Source organism: Cucumis sativus, chromosome 5, assembly GCF_000004075.3.
Source record: "Cucumis sativus cultivar 9930 chromosome 5, Cucumber_9930_V3, whole genome shotgun sequence".
In the NCBI taxonomy this organism is placed as follows: Eukaryota; Viridiplantae; Streptophyta; class Magnoliopsida; order Cucurbitales; family Cucurbitaceae; genus Cucumis; species Cucumis sativus.
Genome location: NC_026659.2, coordinates 18,848,181 through 18,864,906, shown reverse-complemented (window position 1 = coordinate 18,864,906; position 16,726 = coordinate 18,848,181).

Genomic DNA, 16,726 nt, shown 5'->3' with positions numbered 1-16,726 from the left:
ATTTAATCAAACTTATGTTAGTAACCAAAATAACATTATGAAAGTGAAAAAATATAGACAAACCATCTTTAAATAATAGGTTTGTTCAAATTAGAGCCCAACTAATTTTTAATTTAATCAAATAGTTCTTATAGTTTGCTACCTGTTTTAATCAATTTGTGGTAGTTTGTTAAAAATTTACCATTTTCTAATTGAATTGACATTCCTTGGATATTCAAGCTAATTAACAAAATATAATGACATTGAGTTGATTGAAGGTTATTAAATTAAAATTTTGAGTATAATCACAATAAATTACATAATTTAAGAGTAAAGGAAGAAATAAAAATTTTAATGATGTAGTTGTACCAAATTCACACGTTAAAAATAAGTTGTGTTTTTAAAATAAAAGGATTAAAATTAACGAAACTCATAAACAAAGAAATTATAAATGAAAAAAATGGATTAAATAGTATTTAAACTTATATTTATTTAAAAAGATGACTGACGGTGGGAATATCTAAAAGATCTAAATACGAAAAAAAATTCTAAAAAACACATCCCCTGATAAAGAAGAGGGAGAAGAAGGGTATATTAGTAATTTTAAAAAATGGAATTATGAAAGGTTGTCAATGAGTTGAGGAAGGGTTGAACACGGAGGTTGGAGGGTAAAACTAGTTATGATAACTCTTCCCTCAAACATATAACTCAACCCTTCTCAAAACATTCCCTTAGGGTTTAGTTATTCGTTTTGATTTTTATTTAACAAATCCACATTTTAAATTTATATTTGAATTTTTTGGGAAAATGAGTTTAGAGTAATATATGCATTTGACTTATTTTAAAGTGAGGTTTGGATCAACAACTATATAATAACCACATATTGATATAAATAAATAATATTTAAAAAATTTCAGTTGGTACAAGAAACACTATTTTAAAATCTTTCAATTGTTTGAGTATTTATGTATTATTTGAGAGGGTGAGAGTTGTTTTTTAAATAGGAAAGTTAGAAGGGTAGTTTAAACCTTGTATTCATATTTATCTATGAATACAACATTTCTCCCCACATTTGAGAGAGTAATCATTTTGGTAAAAAGTTAGACTTTTGGTTTACAATAATTTACTATTTTACATTCATCATTTATTTATTTATTTGCTATAGTGTTTACTATTTTCTTTTCAAACTAAAATAGTTTAAAACTCAAATGCATACTATTATAATCCAAACTAAAATAATTTGTAATGTCCTGATCATGTTTTGCCTTACACGATAAGATTTTATGCGACAATAATGGCCTATGCGATGAGATCGCCGCATGAAAAAGGTTAGTGATTGAAGAGATTGCATGGTAAATTGCGTCTTCTGTTTTAAGTAATGTGATGAGAAGGCTATGTGATGAACTTTCATGCAATTTGAGCTTCCTTTACCCAGAAGTAGTGATGTCATCCTCGTGTAAGAAGGTTGCCAATTGATTTGACTTTGTCACCCAATCCAAATCAAGAAAATGACAATGACATGTGGTGTTCTAACATTGGTCGATTCTCACCGTTGGACAGAAGTAATCATTTTTACATGAAAAGTTTCATCAGAGAGACTTATAAATAGATGAATTACGACCGTTTTGAAGTTGCATGCTTTTATCTTGTATTCACTTAAGAAAGAATTAAGAGAATTTCAAGATTTTGAGAGATTCATCACGAGCTTGGATCCAACAAGGAAGTTCTCAACTAAGAAGCTAGGTGAAGAAGCTAGCTGATTGTGAATGGTTCTTCCTAAAAATGTTTTCATAAATAAAATGATTTTTAATATGTTTAAATCCTTAAATGTATTTATATGGAAACTCTGAGTTACATGACTTCTCTTATGTCTTCTCATTTTTTAAAATGTGAATGAAGTTTAATATGAACTGAAATAATGACATGAGATGATCTTGTGTATCTTATGCGATCAAATGTCTCACACTTGTTGTGTGTTCTAGTGTGAGATGTCTTATCATTGGCTGTGTGATCTTAGATAAGATATTCTATTCTTGTTGTGTGATTTAGAATAGAATGTCTCATATATGTGATATTTGATCTACACGTTATTGCAACATCTTTTATTAGAATAATGGGGCTAAAATTATGAACAAGTATATCAAAATTCGTAGTTTGTATTGAAATTGCATAAATACTTGAAAATATACTTTACATAAATACTCATGCTTGTTTTTACTCTGTTTTCAGTGTCTCAACATGGAATTAATAAAAGAAGGAAGGAACTAGTGAATTGCAGAAGTACTCGCACAAGCATTATGCAATTGAAACCCCATTTAGTGAGTACAATTTCTCGACGAAGAACCATGTCATTGAATGGATAAAAGTCCTTGACAACGAAAGATTTTACGGAACCATTCCTCATATTTTATTTGGGTACATTGGCAATATTTAGAACTAAAATTCTAAATAAAAAACTAAACATATTTTTAAATAAAAAGATATAGAGAACTTACCCTTGTTGACGTCTCTGAATCTACAATCCACCGACTTAAGAACACCACTTATTGAAGACCATCCTATCCTCTAGGATGAGATTAGTTTGTGGAAAACCAATTGGAATGGAAAAAAGTGTAAAGAGAAAATGATTTTGCATAAAAGAAAAATTATTAGTTCTTATTGATTAAGAAAAATCGTTTTTCTTTTGCATATTTATAACTCTCTTTCCTTTGTCAAATAGAAGAGAATAATCAGATTCTATTAATTTAAAAATTATTAAATTAGTACAAATTTAATATCAACTAATTAATTAATAATTAATAATTAATTAATATTTCCCATATTTAATTAATATATCTCTAATATGTTGTAGTTTTAAATTAATTAAATTAAATTAAACTATTAATTAATTATCCGACAAATTAATAGCTAAATTAAATATCTTATATTTAACTTAAATTAAATTTGAATCATATTCAAATATAAATTTCTCTCATAACCAATAATTTTAATATGAATCCAATTCATATTAAATTAATATTTGAACTCATTCAAATATTTCATCTTTAATAAATTAATTTTGAATCATATCCAAAATTAAATTTATATAATAAATTTTGATAAAAATATATAAATTTTATATTATAATGTATCATAATACATTATACTAATTCCCAAAGTAAATTTAAATATTTTAAATTACAACCAATATAAATAAATCTCATTACCATTTACGAGTTAGGAAGGGGACCTAATGAACCTACAGAACAGAAGCTACAATAATATGAGGTTAATTGGCTAAACTCATTAACCACGTTAATCAATATTCGTTAATTGTGTGTACACTCCACTAAAGACTCACAACTTAACTCTTCTCACTGTAGATATATTTTTGTGTCCACGGAATATAGATATAGACCAATAACAATAAGTTAGTCATTCACGAGTGTTCGTAACACCAGTTAGATCAAATTATTATTTTACCCCCGGGTTACCTCTAGTCATTAAATACAAGTGCTCCTCTAATATCAAGAAATTGTAGCTTTTTGGATAGAATTTGAAATTTTGTTCGTAAATATTTTGTTTTACCCCTGGGTTACCTTTAGTTGATGCTCTATACTAGTCTTTATCTGAAGACTTGGAGACAGTTGGTTGCTTTTTGAATTTCCATAATATCAAGAAATTGTCTAAAAAGATGCAAAAGCCAAAAACAGAAAATCTAATGTCCAATCATGCTCTCCAATAAACATTAACAAATGCTTGAAGGTGGAAACAAGTGACTTGTTTGCTTTGTCTAGGTGACTGTTTCAAGTATCTCAATAGATGGTGTGCAACAATTAAATGTGTTTGGGTAGGATTCTACGAGAATCGACTTAGCTTGTGTAGAAAGTAAATGTATGATCTTGAGATTTGTAGATATAATAACCTACCTATTAATCTTCTATAGCATATGCTTTCTTCTTTAAGATAGAGATCTTCTATTGTCCTTCGAAAGTTTTAGATTCGGATTTATGGGTAATGAAGTTGGTTTGGCATTGGGATAGCCTACATCTTCAAGGATTTGGAGACAATATTTGCACTGAGATAGCAGAAGTTCTTGGTTGGAAAAAAAGATAGTTCTAAACTCTAAGAAGTATTTGGATCTTGAGTATGTCTATATTACTATTTGCGTTTCTATCGAATAAAGACTTGTCAATATTATATCATCAACATATACTAGAAGTGCCACAAAAGTTTCATCGTGCACTTTTGTAAACAATGAATAATATGATTTTGATTGAATAAAGTCACGTGCTAACAGTTGAGGAAAATATTATAAACCATTGTCTGAATGCTTTCTTTAAACCATATATTTATTTATTTAGCTTGCATTCAAGTTTTTCTCCTTCTTTTGGTACTTGATTTGTCTTATAATCCAATGGTAGTTTCATATGGACTTCTTCAAACAAATATCCATTCAAAAATGCATTGTTGATATCCATTTGTGTCAAAGGCCAGTTGTAAGTGATGGCTAATGTAAGGACCTTAACAATGACAAATTTAGCTACTGGAGAGAAAGTATCAAAGAAATCAATACCTTCTTGTTGATTGTATCCCTTTGCCATTGGACGTGTCTTGTATCGATCAACTCATCCATTAGCTGTATATTTCACCTTGTAGACCCATTTGATTCTCATTGCCTGACTATTTTTTGGTAGTGTTACAACTATCCAAGTTTTATTTCTTTCCATGGCTTGATTTCATCTTCCATTGCATCTCTCCATTCTTTGAATTTTACTAAATGGTAGAATGTGGGTTCATAGATATTAGCCACATTTAGTAAATGTTTTGTGTAGATTTATATTTTTCATATTCCTATCCTTCAAATCTTTTACCAATTATTATTTTTTTCTTTTATCTAAAGTGAATAAAAGTAATTCTCAGTAGGTATTAAATCAATTTCAATTGAATGTTAATTTTATAATTTTAAAAACAAACTTCATACTATTAAAATTTACTTTTTCTCCATGGCTTTGTGGCAGTTAATACTTCCATGGTTAGTGGACATCAGAGTGTGCTTCAGAGGTTGGTGGACCATAATCAAATATAATGGTTTGCAATTTTAATATTAATTACGGCAACTACTATATATTTTTATACATCTTTTTAAGCAAAACATGGGGTATTGTTTTACTATGTATTGCTTGATGAAGATAGATAGATAATTAATTTAATATCCTTCTTTCTCAATACTGCAGAAGAAGATTACTATGATACAAGAGAGCATATGTTTATCCATATTGATCTATATTTAATAATGGAAACTCATTGCCACTGTGCAAGTTTCTCAATATATCTTTGTTATTGCTTAACTTATTTTCACAAATATTTTTGTCACATCTTTCTTAGTATTTCCACAGTGTACATCATTTTATATTTTGATATCTCCATTAACATAAGTAATGTCTTAAATTAAAGAGTATTAGTTATAAAAACTAAATAACTAAATAATATAAGATAGTTATACAATAAAAATGTGTATAAGTTGAAAATTGAAGAAAATTGTAAACAAAAATATGCTAAAGAAGAAAATCATGCTTTGCTTGGGATGGAAAGATTGAAGGGTGATGAAACTTAGAGGGTACGAGATGTCTTTGAGAGCTCTACTAGATGGTTTTTAGTCACTTTTGACTCTAAAGATGGAAGTTTGAACCTCGTCAAATTTTTCTCTCTATCGGTTTTACTATTTCTATCCTTTCTTTTAGAGTCAAGATCGGGACATGTGCACCTGTGAAAATAAGCAAAGGGGAGAAGAAGCTCAACTAGAGGGAGAGGGGTGTGTGATGTCCAACTCTTTAAAGGTTACGATCCAAGTCCTTGAGATAGAGCTTTTTCCTCGGTATTTACATAGGTTACTTGCATGCTCTAAGGATAAGAAGATTCCAACTTAATACATTGTGGCTAATATAACTTTTGAATTTTCCGTTCAATTTGACGTTGATGGTATGATTCCATTGTGGCTAATAGGTTGTCTGGTAGGGTTCGATAGTAGTATACCGTGTAGGACGGAGTAAGGGCCCTTCTCACTAAAAGTATAGATACAATAGAGAAAAAAAATAAAGATAAGATAAGATAAGTAATTTTTCTTCCTAAAAAGAAGAAAATAGCATAACGATCAATAAGTACGGAGATTAGTGTGAATAACAAGATTAAGATCTTAAAACAAAGAATCATTTGCTTTACCATCATAATGAATGACCCATACTACTCGTATGTGCCTACGCCAATTGCTTTATCTCACTTGCCTCACTTTTAACCCATGATCTTATGTTGACGGCTCCATCACCTTTTCTTCAATTAGTAGATGTACATGTATCAATCAAACTTTCGAGAGAAGTTACCTTTCTATTTCCTTATCCTTGTCAAAGAGTGTATTTTAGCTTAGCTTGTGTATACTCTTTTTCCACTAGTTTCAGGTCAATCGTACCTCTCTTTGTAAGTTGAGTAACTATTATGTTCATACTCTAATGTATGAGTAACTATGTAGCAGTTAGGAAATAAAGAGTTTTCTTGTGACAAAATTGGCTTTTATCATGTGCGAAGTATAATTTCAATTTTCTACCCATTTGTTGACGCCTATACTCAATCAAAATTTAAAATTTGATAAAATCTTCTTCCTACATAGGCATGTACTACTCTACTTGTACAATACTTTCTCGGGTTTTGTGAGCCTCAAGCATGAAAGTAAGTAGGTTGTGTATTCTCTCTTTAATTCTTAGTTGAGGTTACCAGTAGCTAACCCTAGGTTGGAAGTAAAATACAATTGTTAGTAGGTATAGGATGAGCTACTTTGGAGAGCATATTACGAGCTCTAGTCAATCTGCCAATTCTTCTTTTACAATATCTTTATGCTCTTTGTCGTAGGTTGTAACTTTGCATCGCTTCTTGTTGCATCTTGAATTTCATTTCATTACTTTTTGTGCATGTGTGTTTTATTTACTTAATCGATCTCTTTCAATTTATTAACATATTCAAATCCTATAAGAAATCTAATATGATCGTTAAAAATACCAAAAATGTTCTGGTCAACACGCAACTATCAAATATTAACTTTGGTATGTGATCATGTACCAAAATTTGAACTATCGTGTGTATCAATATTCCAATGGTTTTTTTCAAGATCATGTATCAAATATAAATATAGATCATGTACCAATATCCAATGATTTTTGTTCAAGATCTTTTATATTTGATAGTTTAGATTTTTGTTCAAGATCTTTTTATATTTGATAGTTTAGATTTTTGTTCAAGATAGTTTATATTTGTTCAATATTCGGCAATCTAAATATATAACAACAATATCTCAACGATCTTTTATATTTTGTACACGATCGAACCAAATAATACTTTAAAAAAATAATACTAATTGAAAACAAAAATCATAATTTCAAAAAAAAATAAAAGAAAAGAAAGAAAATGTCACTATATTTGGTTACACATCCATAAATGTCACTATATTTTTTTCATTATTTCTTGTGCAATTTTTCCCATAAATTTTACCTTTTCTTTCCACTTTTTCTTTTCCTTTCCATTATTTTTCTTTCCCATCGTCTAGCCATATCTACCAAACTATCGTCCAGCCATATCTTCCAAACAATCTTGAAAAAAGCTCTTTTATTTTTGCAACAATTCTTTAAAAAAACTCTTTTCATATCTTCCATTATTTTGTGACAGCATTAAAAAAACCAAATAGAGAAACAAAATTTTAAAAAATTAAATTTATACAAAAGTTTTTTAGTGCAATATTTTATATTATTCTCCAAAATATTGTTTGCATTTTTTTTTTTTAATGATTTCTTAAAGCAATTTCATCGCCTTATTTCATGCTAATCCAGAAGTCTTTTTTTCAATTTATTTTCTAATATCAAAGAAAAATCTTAGCTATAAAATATTATAACTGTTTTTAACTTTGAATTTTTCAAACATGCCTCTTTTAGTTTAACAAATATTTCTTATCCATTTTCCTTTGAGAAAAAGACGATGAATTCAATTGTTTATTTGATAATGTTCTAACCAATACAATACAATAGATTTCACAGGTCACAATATACAATGTATTTAACAACGTTTTTTACATCTATCTTGCTTATTTTTTTATACTCCTTACTAAAATAAATACATTTATTATAGAGTTACAAATATTATATTTATGCATGGAGTTGAGAGAATTATAAATAGGGAAGAGTTAATTGAGATGGTTGCAAATATTAGAAGAAAAAATATATATTACAGCATCTGTCAATAAAAATATAAAGTCTAATAATCATAGTTGAAAAAATCATTTCTTTAAGAAATACAAAAGTAAGATTTAAACATATATAGACTTAACTTTTAATTTCATATCTATTTGTTATGGATTTTGTTAATATTAACAATGTTCAAAGACTAATTTTAGTAATAGATTCTAATAAATTGTTATTTCTGGAAGAGTTAATATTTTGAAAGATTTTAATTATTTTTCTTTTATCACAGTGGTCCGACTTTCATTAACCATTGCTGTTACTTCAATTGAATTGAAGTTTGTGTTCCTTTGAACCAACCAGTTTGTTGATCTAATCTTCTAAATATATAATTCCCTGGTTGAGATTGTATGATGATGGCTGCAGCATTGCATCTTGAAAATTCAGAGACTCAACAGCCGAAATACAAAGGCATAATTTCAATCAAAGCAACCACCCAAGTATTCATTTCTCAGAGCACAGACAGAATGTTAGTTCTCAAAATCTAAGAACATAAAAAATTAATAATAGTAATAAACATAAGTATGATTATATAAAAATCAATCATCACTAAGGTTGAAATCATTCAATTTGAGATAATGTTTTAGAATGGTTTTAAAAATACAATGGATTCAAAAACAATTCTAACCAGTTGAAATCATATCCCAACTAAACGTGAAAAGATTTAATATCATTACCTATCAAATCCGATCAATAAACACTTTCAAAGGAAGATATTATGTGTTGCAAATTGTGAGACAAATTATTTACCGAGAAAATAAATGGAAATTTTCAAACAAACAGAAGCAATTTGAATCATTGATATTCAAAAGCAAAAGCATCAGAAAATACAATCAATGACAAACTGAAATATTTTAAAAACCAACAATTGCTCTCAGAAAAAGGCCAAGGTTTTCCACATGCGAAAACTCGAAGCTGGTGAATCCTAAAACGTTTAAGCCCAGAAATTAATCACTTCAAACAATTGGAATTCCCTTCGTCTTCTCTCTAAAAGAAGAGGAAATTAAAAAAAGAAAAATTCCTCTAATCATAGAAGTAAGAGTCGTCAGGCGAAAACCAATAATAAGAAGGAAATCACCTCAAAAGCTTAAATGAATGAGGATCAGGACACAGCCTCAGCTCGCTTCGGTGTGGTTAAAGCAAAAACAATCATCATCGAGCAGATGGGTTTCATAAAACCAAACTAAATAAAAAGAGTGAGAAACAAGAAATCAGTTCAGCAAGGGCTATGGAAGTAAGAAATCTGTGGAACCAACGAGAAATGGCAAAACCCGTAGATATGTCGGGAATGCCTGTCCATGTAGTACCGATTTGAAATCGATTTCGCATATTTTCGTACTCCCGATGCCATGGATAAAGAAGCAGAGGGAGTCATAGTGGATGCTTTTGGTTAAGAAGTTGAAGAAAGAAATGGGGGAAGCATAAAGCGATGGGTAGGGGAATGAAGAGAATAGAGATGAAGGGAAGGGTCGATTAGCGAAGTGGGCGAAGACGAGGTATTTATAAGGGGATGAAGTTAGGGTTTCTTTAGCGATCTAAACTGACGGAGTCTAACGGATTCAAATTTTGGAAAATCTTTTCAAAATAAAAATCTCTCTCTCTCTTTATAAATACTAAGGAGAAAAATGCTTTTAAATAGGACTTTTGGTTTTAATCCCTTTTAAGTTAAAAAAAGGTTACAATATAAAAGTTAACAACATAAATTTAATAAAATAATTGTTTTGCTTCAAATGATAATTAGGGTTTAGATTTTTTTTTTTTTTTTGTCAATCGGCATATTTGTGGGTTTTTGGAACTTCTAAATCACAAATGTTTTTTTTAGCGACAGATTTGGACTACAACTTCTTGTCCTTAATACATACACCCCGAGTTAAGTTGAACACTGATGACAAATACTTATGCATAGAATGTACTTAAACTTTAAAATCAATATGTATTAGGGTAAATACTAACGTGCACTCCTAACTTGTTGTATTCATTTAAATTCTAAACTGATAATTGTATCGATTAAAATTTCAAATTTTAAAGATTGTATGAATTTAAATTTTAAAGTAATAATTGTACATATTTAAACGCTCATGAAGTATCAATTTAAATGTTTATAATCTAAATTGATACAATTATGAATTTGAGGTTAAAGTTGATACAAGTCACAAAGTTAAAAAGATGTGATTATTAGTTTGAAGTTTAGATTGGTAGAAGTAGAAATGAAAATTTTCACTTATCACTTCATGATAATTTGAATAAAATATTTAATCTATTTTATTTAAATTATAAATTAATAATTGTATCAATTTTAATTTTAAACTTTGTGAGTTGTATTCAATGGCGTATCCAGAAATCATATCTGGAGGCACGATTAATAATAAAAAGAATTGTAGTAGATGAGTTTTGAACCCAAGATCTTGGAATTTTAAAGGAGCACACCTAGGGGTGAAATTGGGTTGGGTTGAGAGACATTCTCAACTCAACCCATGTTTTCGAGTTATTTTGGTTGGCAACCCGAATTTAGTTTCTAACCCAACCCAACCCTTAAAATATGGATTGGGTTGGGTTGTATATATAAATATTTTTTTTAAAAAAAAAATTGTTTTCTAGTTTATAATTGTTATAAAAGTTTGAAATTGTTACATTTAAATTTCAAACATACGTAATTCAAACTTTTAGGGTTGGGTTGGGTTGTCAAATTTTTCAAACCTCCAACCTGAGACCCAACCTAACTTGAAAAAATCAATTTTTAAAAAAATTGGTTGAGTAGTTTGAGTTATTTGGGTTCAACCCATATTTGTATACCCTAGGCACAAGCACTTTACCAAAGACAAAATATAGTAAAAAAGAGCATTTTTTAAGATATATTGTAATTTGGTACTTCAAAGCTAATATTAAAATACAAAAACCAGGAATATGAGGAAGGACACGTGCCTCTGGCCCCTTAATAGATCCGCTCATGGTTGTACTAATTTAAACTCTAAACTAATAAGTGTATTAATTTTAGATCTTTAATTTTTATAAGTGATAAAAGTGTATCAATTTAGACCTTGAACTTTAATAAGTATCAATTTAAACTATGAACTTACACAATTGTATTAATTTAAACTTTGAACTTACATAAAAGTATCAATATCCAAATTTTCTATTATATTTTATTTGATATATACACTTGTGAAAGTTGAAGTTTTAAATTAGCACATTTGTGAAAGTTCAAGGTTTAAGTTGATACACTTATGAAAACTTAATCTAATTTGATATAACTATTATTTTTTTAATATGATATTCATTCACAAGAAACTAAGCAAAACCACACCCCTCCTCCCTAAAAATGGAGGAAAAAACATCTAGAATACAACAAGAGGACCTAATCAGTCGAGAAAGAAAAAGAGAGAAACAATAAAAAGAAAACACATCCAAATATTTGTTCATAAAATATAAGTAAAGTATGAAAAGAAAATATTGCATAAAATACTAGTTCATATCCTATTTAAAATAAAAAAAAATATATATCTAAAAGTAAACATGAGTTCTGAAATAATATTCTGAAAATTAAATATTGAAAACATAAATGCGAAAGAAAACATAAATTGTTCCCTATGGTCTGAACTACGGTCACTTCATGTCATTCCCCAACTTGCCTTGAACTTTACCTTTGCCTGAAAAAATAAACATAGAAAAGAGTGAGTATAAATTTATACTCAGTAAGGGACGCACTATTAGTCTCGCTACGTGTCTGTTAACTTCTCGTTAGAGGCCTATAAGAAAGTATCACATAACTATTGTGCTCCCAAACGCACGCTATCTAGTGATCTCGTAGGAACACATATGGACTCTAGATGAACCCAAAGGAATAACCCTAAATGAGAGTCGGGTTGTAAGTGATCCCGTCGAATCACACATAAAAGTTGGTCACACATGCATAAATAAGCGGTGATCCCGAGGGACACCCATATGGTACGACTCTAACGGACGAATCTAACACAACATCATAACATAAATATCCTAAGCTCAGTCAAACATATCTCAATCATAGCACGTCTCATTTCTAATGTATCTTGGTCATAACATATCTCAATCATACATATCTCCATCATACATAACGATCATCTATGTAGCCATTTATAACAATCATCTCCAATAGTCATTTTATGCATCTTAGCTACAATAATGCATAATAAGAAACATACATGCAAGCTTTAATGTCAAAGATCTAATAAGAAAATCTCTTACTTGGAGATTAGTTAAAGTGTTGTTGCCAGCCACTTTCACAATTACAGTCCAAACACATAAACAAAATTAAAGCTATTAAATTTTGTCAACCAATCCATCTAATTATTTACTAAGTATCCAAGCTTACCCCAAGCTAAGGTTGACACCAAAACCACCTTCAAGAAACAATTCCACAGCTCAAACACTCCCACAAGAATTTAGTCAACTTTCAAGTAAAAATAATCAAACTTAATCCAAATTATGAATTTATCTCAAACCAATAATTATCGTTTGATGGGTATACCTAGGGGTGTAAGAATATGAGTTGAACTCGAATAACCGGGACTACCCAACCCATATTATAAGAGTTGGGTTGGGTTAGATCAAAATATGGGTTGAGTTAAAAAATTTTGATTTTTTCGGGTTGGGTTGGATCTCGAGTTGGAGGGTTAAAAAATTGGGAAATTGCAATGGATGACTATTTTAGCAATATAATTAAGGATATAACAACATTTTTAAAAAATTGCAAATATAGCAAAACTATCACTGATAGACTTCATATGATATACCATTGATAGACCAATATTTGCAACATGGTCTATCAGTGATAGACTTATATCATTGATAGAATTTGACAAATTTTGCTATATTTGCAAAATTTTTAAAATTGTGCTATATACTTAATTAATTTGAATTTAATTGCTAAATTTGCAACTATCCCTTAAAAATTTGGTTCAACCCAACCCAACCTAACCCAATTTCACCCCTAGGTATACTTAATCTAATCAAAAGTTACCAAAAATTGGCTAAAAGGTGAGTGACATGGAGAAAACAGAGCTCGACTCACCTCAATGGAGTTTGGCTCAAAAATGGCTCACACGGTGGCTCACACAGAGAGGAACAGGGAGGCTCGGCTCGGGTGAAGAACGTGGCTCGTGCGGACGTCATGACTCAGTGAAGAGAAAGGAAAAGAGGAGAGTCAAACACTTTTAATAAATTTACACCTCCATAATAAGCATGACTCTGTGATTTCACATAGAACCGGCAAACCGAACAAAGATGATTACCAACAATTCCTTTCTTGCAAATATTATCCAAGGTAGGCAAGACATTAGAAATAGCCTTCTACATTGTCATTTTCGGGTGCACCTTCAAGTTATAAGCATTCTTCATAGAAAACCATTCTTTGGGATCATGGCCACATTCCCTATAAGATCTTCATCCAGTACCCACTTTTCTTAATTGTACACAATACCCTCAATCGTGTTCCTTTTTTTTTCTATGAGAAACCTTATTATGAAACCATTTGGTATTCTTATCCCCCACATGAGCCAATCCTCTCACGACCTACTTCTTCAGTAGATCTCCTTCTCTTCTAGCAACTTCTCGAGCTCCAAATCCACCATACGAAATGTTTCGACCATTCACATTTACCTCGCACCCTTTAAAAACCTCAATTTCCTTTTTTTTTTTTTTTACAGATGGCATTCTAGATAGAACCTCTCAACGTATTTTGGTTCCAGCCTCTTAGACTAACCAAACAAGCTTTCACTTTAACCAAAAAGGCAAGCACTACCTCCCCTCTTGATTGTTGCCAGTGAACATTGATAATATTTTTGCACTCTTGAAATTTTAGCCAACCTCCTAAATCTAATCATGTTGACCCTCTTTTTTGCACATTTTCTTGTACCTACACTAGGTATATTTCAACCACAATGGTCTATAATCCAAACTAAGGAAATTTAAATGACAACCTAAATGTGGGGGAACCTTAGTGTAAAATCACTATTGATAAGGAAGTGATCCAATCTCTCTTTATAATTCCACGATTGGTATTATGTCTCCAAGTAAACATGTCACCATTCCACCCAAGGTCACAGAGATCACAACTATCCCAAAGTTTTCTAAAACGATTCATTTAATTTTGGTTTCTATTTGAGTCGTCTCTTTTTTCGTTGACTTTCGCAATTTCATTGAAGTCTCCTCTAATAATCCATGGAACGTTCACAATCTCATTTAATTTATTTAGAAGCTTCCACGAATCCTCACTTATCTCTTGCTGGACTACTATAAAAACTTGTGAATCTCCACCTACCCCCATTCTCATCAGTGGTAGCATCGATATGACCTATGAAGAAAGATGATATCGTAACACACAAATTGTTAGCATTGAACACCACTATTGCCTCAACTTGGCACCATAAAGCAACAATTGAAACCAATCCTTTTTTTTTATCCTTTTCACTGATGTCAGAGCCACACATAATTTCGAAAATAAATACAATTTGGGGAATAACCCTTTTCACTTAATGTACAGGGACTCAAAGCATTTGGGGACTCTGGACGTTCCAACAGAGGATACTCATGGTGTTCGGCGGAGTTGCTTCATAGCCACCACTAATATCCCTCATTCCTTAGAGAGTAAGTTCATTTTCCTTTATTTTCCACTTCTTCCTTGTCACCACTATCATTACCATGTTTTATACCACTAATCATGTTTGCCCTATGTTCCTGTCCTCTATTTCCAGCTCTTCCCTAGCAAGACACTTTCACTTCCTAACTCCACCATCATTCTTCTTTTGCGAAGAAACCTTCAATCGACAGTCTAAAACTACTTCCTTTCCAGTGTTTAAAACTTTTTCCATCTTCATCTAACCTCCATAGAGTGGCCCAACACGATCCCTCCCTTTTTTAGTGTTGCTATTCACACTAAGTCTTCCTCACATTTGATTGCTTCTATTGTTCTTACTATACCCTTTCCTTTCTTATCAATTGGTCGTTCCAGACCCTGAATCACATCACCCTTATTCCCCTACACTATCATCGCATTTTCTCCCCCATCTACGAAATTCACTATGTTTCCAAAACAGGAATCTGTTCCTCTAATTTCTCCTTTCATTTCATATTTCACATTTTGGTTCTCTCTAACTTTCATTCCCTTTTCCCCAACCACATATTGATTTTTCCTTCTTTCTACAAAATGGTCCTTATCTTCTTTAAGAGAATGATTTTCCTTCATTTGTAAATCAACATCCCTTGGGCTTTTGTCACTCTTTCAATCTTCAGTACCCTTTTCTCCTTCATTACTTTTACCTTTGATTGTTTGGCTTCTTCCTTTCTCTCACTTTCCTTTCATTATGCACCTACTATTATGTGACTCTCTAAGCCAAATCTCATATTTTCGCCCCCTCACTATCATCACCAGCCTCCTCACATTGTTGTGCAATATGACCCACCCTACCACAATTGTAACAAAAGTCTGATAACTTTTCATAAGAAACAGGTATCCACCTTTCCTCTGCCATCACATTTAGCTTAATGTTTGTTCCACATTTTAGAGGGAGAAGGATATCAATCTTTACTCTAACTCTTAAAGTTTCCTCACCAAATCTCCTTGCCCCATTCTCATTTAGTCCTTTAAAAGATCCTATTGAGTTAGTCAAGTTAAAGCCATTTCATACTTCCTACAATAATAGACAATGAGGAGTTTATAAAAGTGGATCCAAAAGGAGCAATACCTAAATTTCATATCTGAGAAAAAATTAAGCACTTTCAAATCTTCAAACAAAAGCAGGGCATTGTCGAAACTCATGGTCCTCCTTTTGAAACTCTATTCTTGTCTTTGCATTTTTGGAATTCGCATATGAACATCTTTCTTCTTGTTTTTTCAAACAAAATCTGTCCTCCCAACCTCCAAATTTTTGGCATTATTTCTTTGAAAATCTCACCATGGATTTGTTTACCAGACAAAAAAGTTTACCCACCACCCCATTTTGGAGATCCCTATTTGCTTAGTCTATATCATCATCTTCCACAGGCACCCTCGCTCTAACACCTTCGCTCTCCTTCCTTTTGGTCCTCGTCGCTCAGCCCAATGGCACTCTAACGCTCAACCAACACTAAAAAAAAACTCGGGTATTTCTCCCCTCCAATCATACAAGATCCCAATGATCAACCCAACAACTCCCTAAACATCCATACGACTCTTAAAGAGAAGCCCTAGAACCCATATAACTATTAATTTAAGGTTTAAATTCATATAACTTCAAAGCAAATCGATACAATTATCAGTTTAAGGTTTAAATTGATGTTCTCCAAAGTTCAAGATTTAAATTAATATTTTCCTTAATTTTTGTATATTGATTGAAATTATTTAGTTAATTTAGTTTTTATAATAAAATAACAGAGTTTTGAAATTTAGTTGTATAAGAAATTAATAATACATTTAAGGTTAGAATTAAAAATTAAATCAACGGATACTTTTACTAAAAAAACGAACTACACAAAAA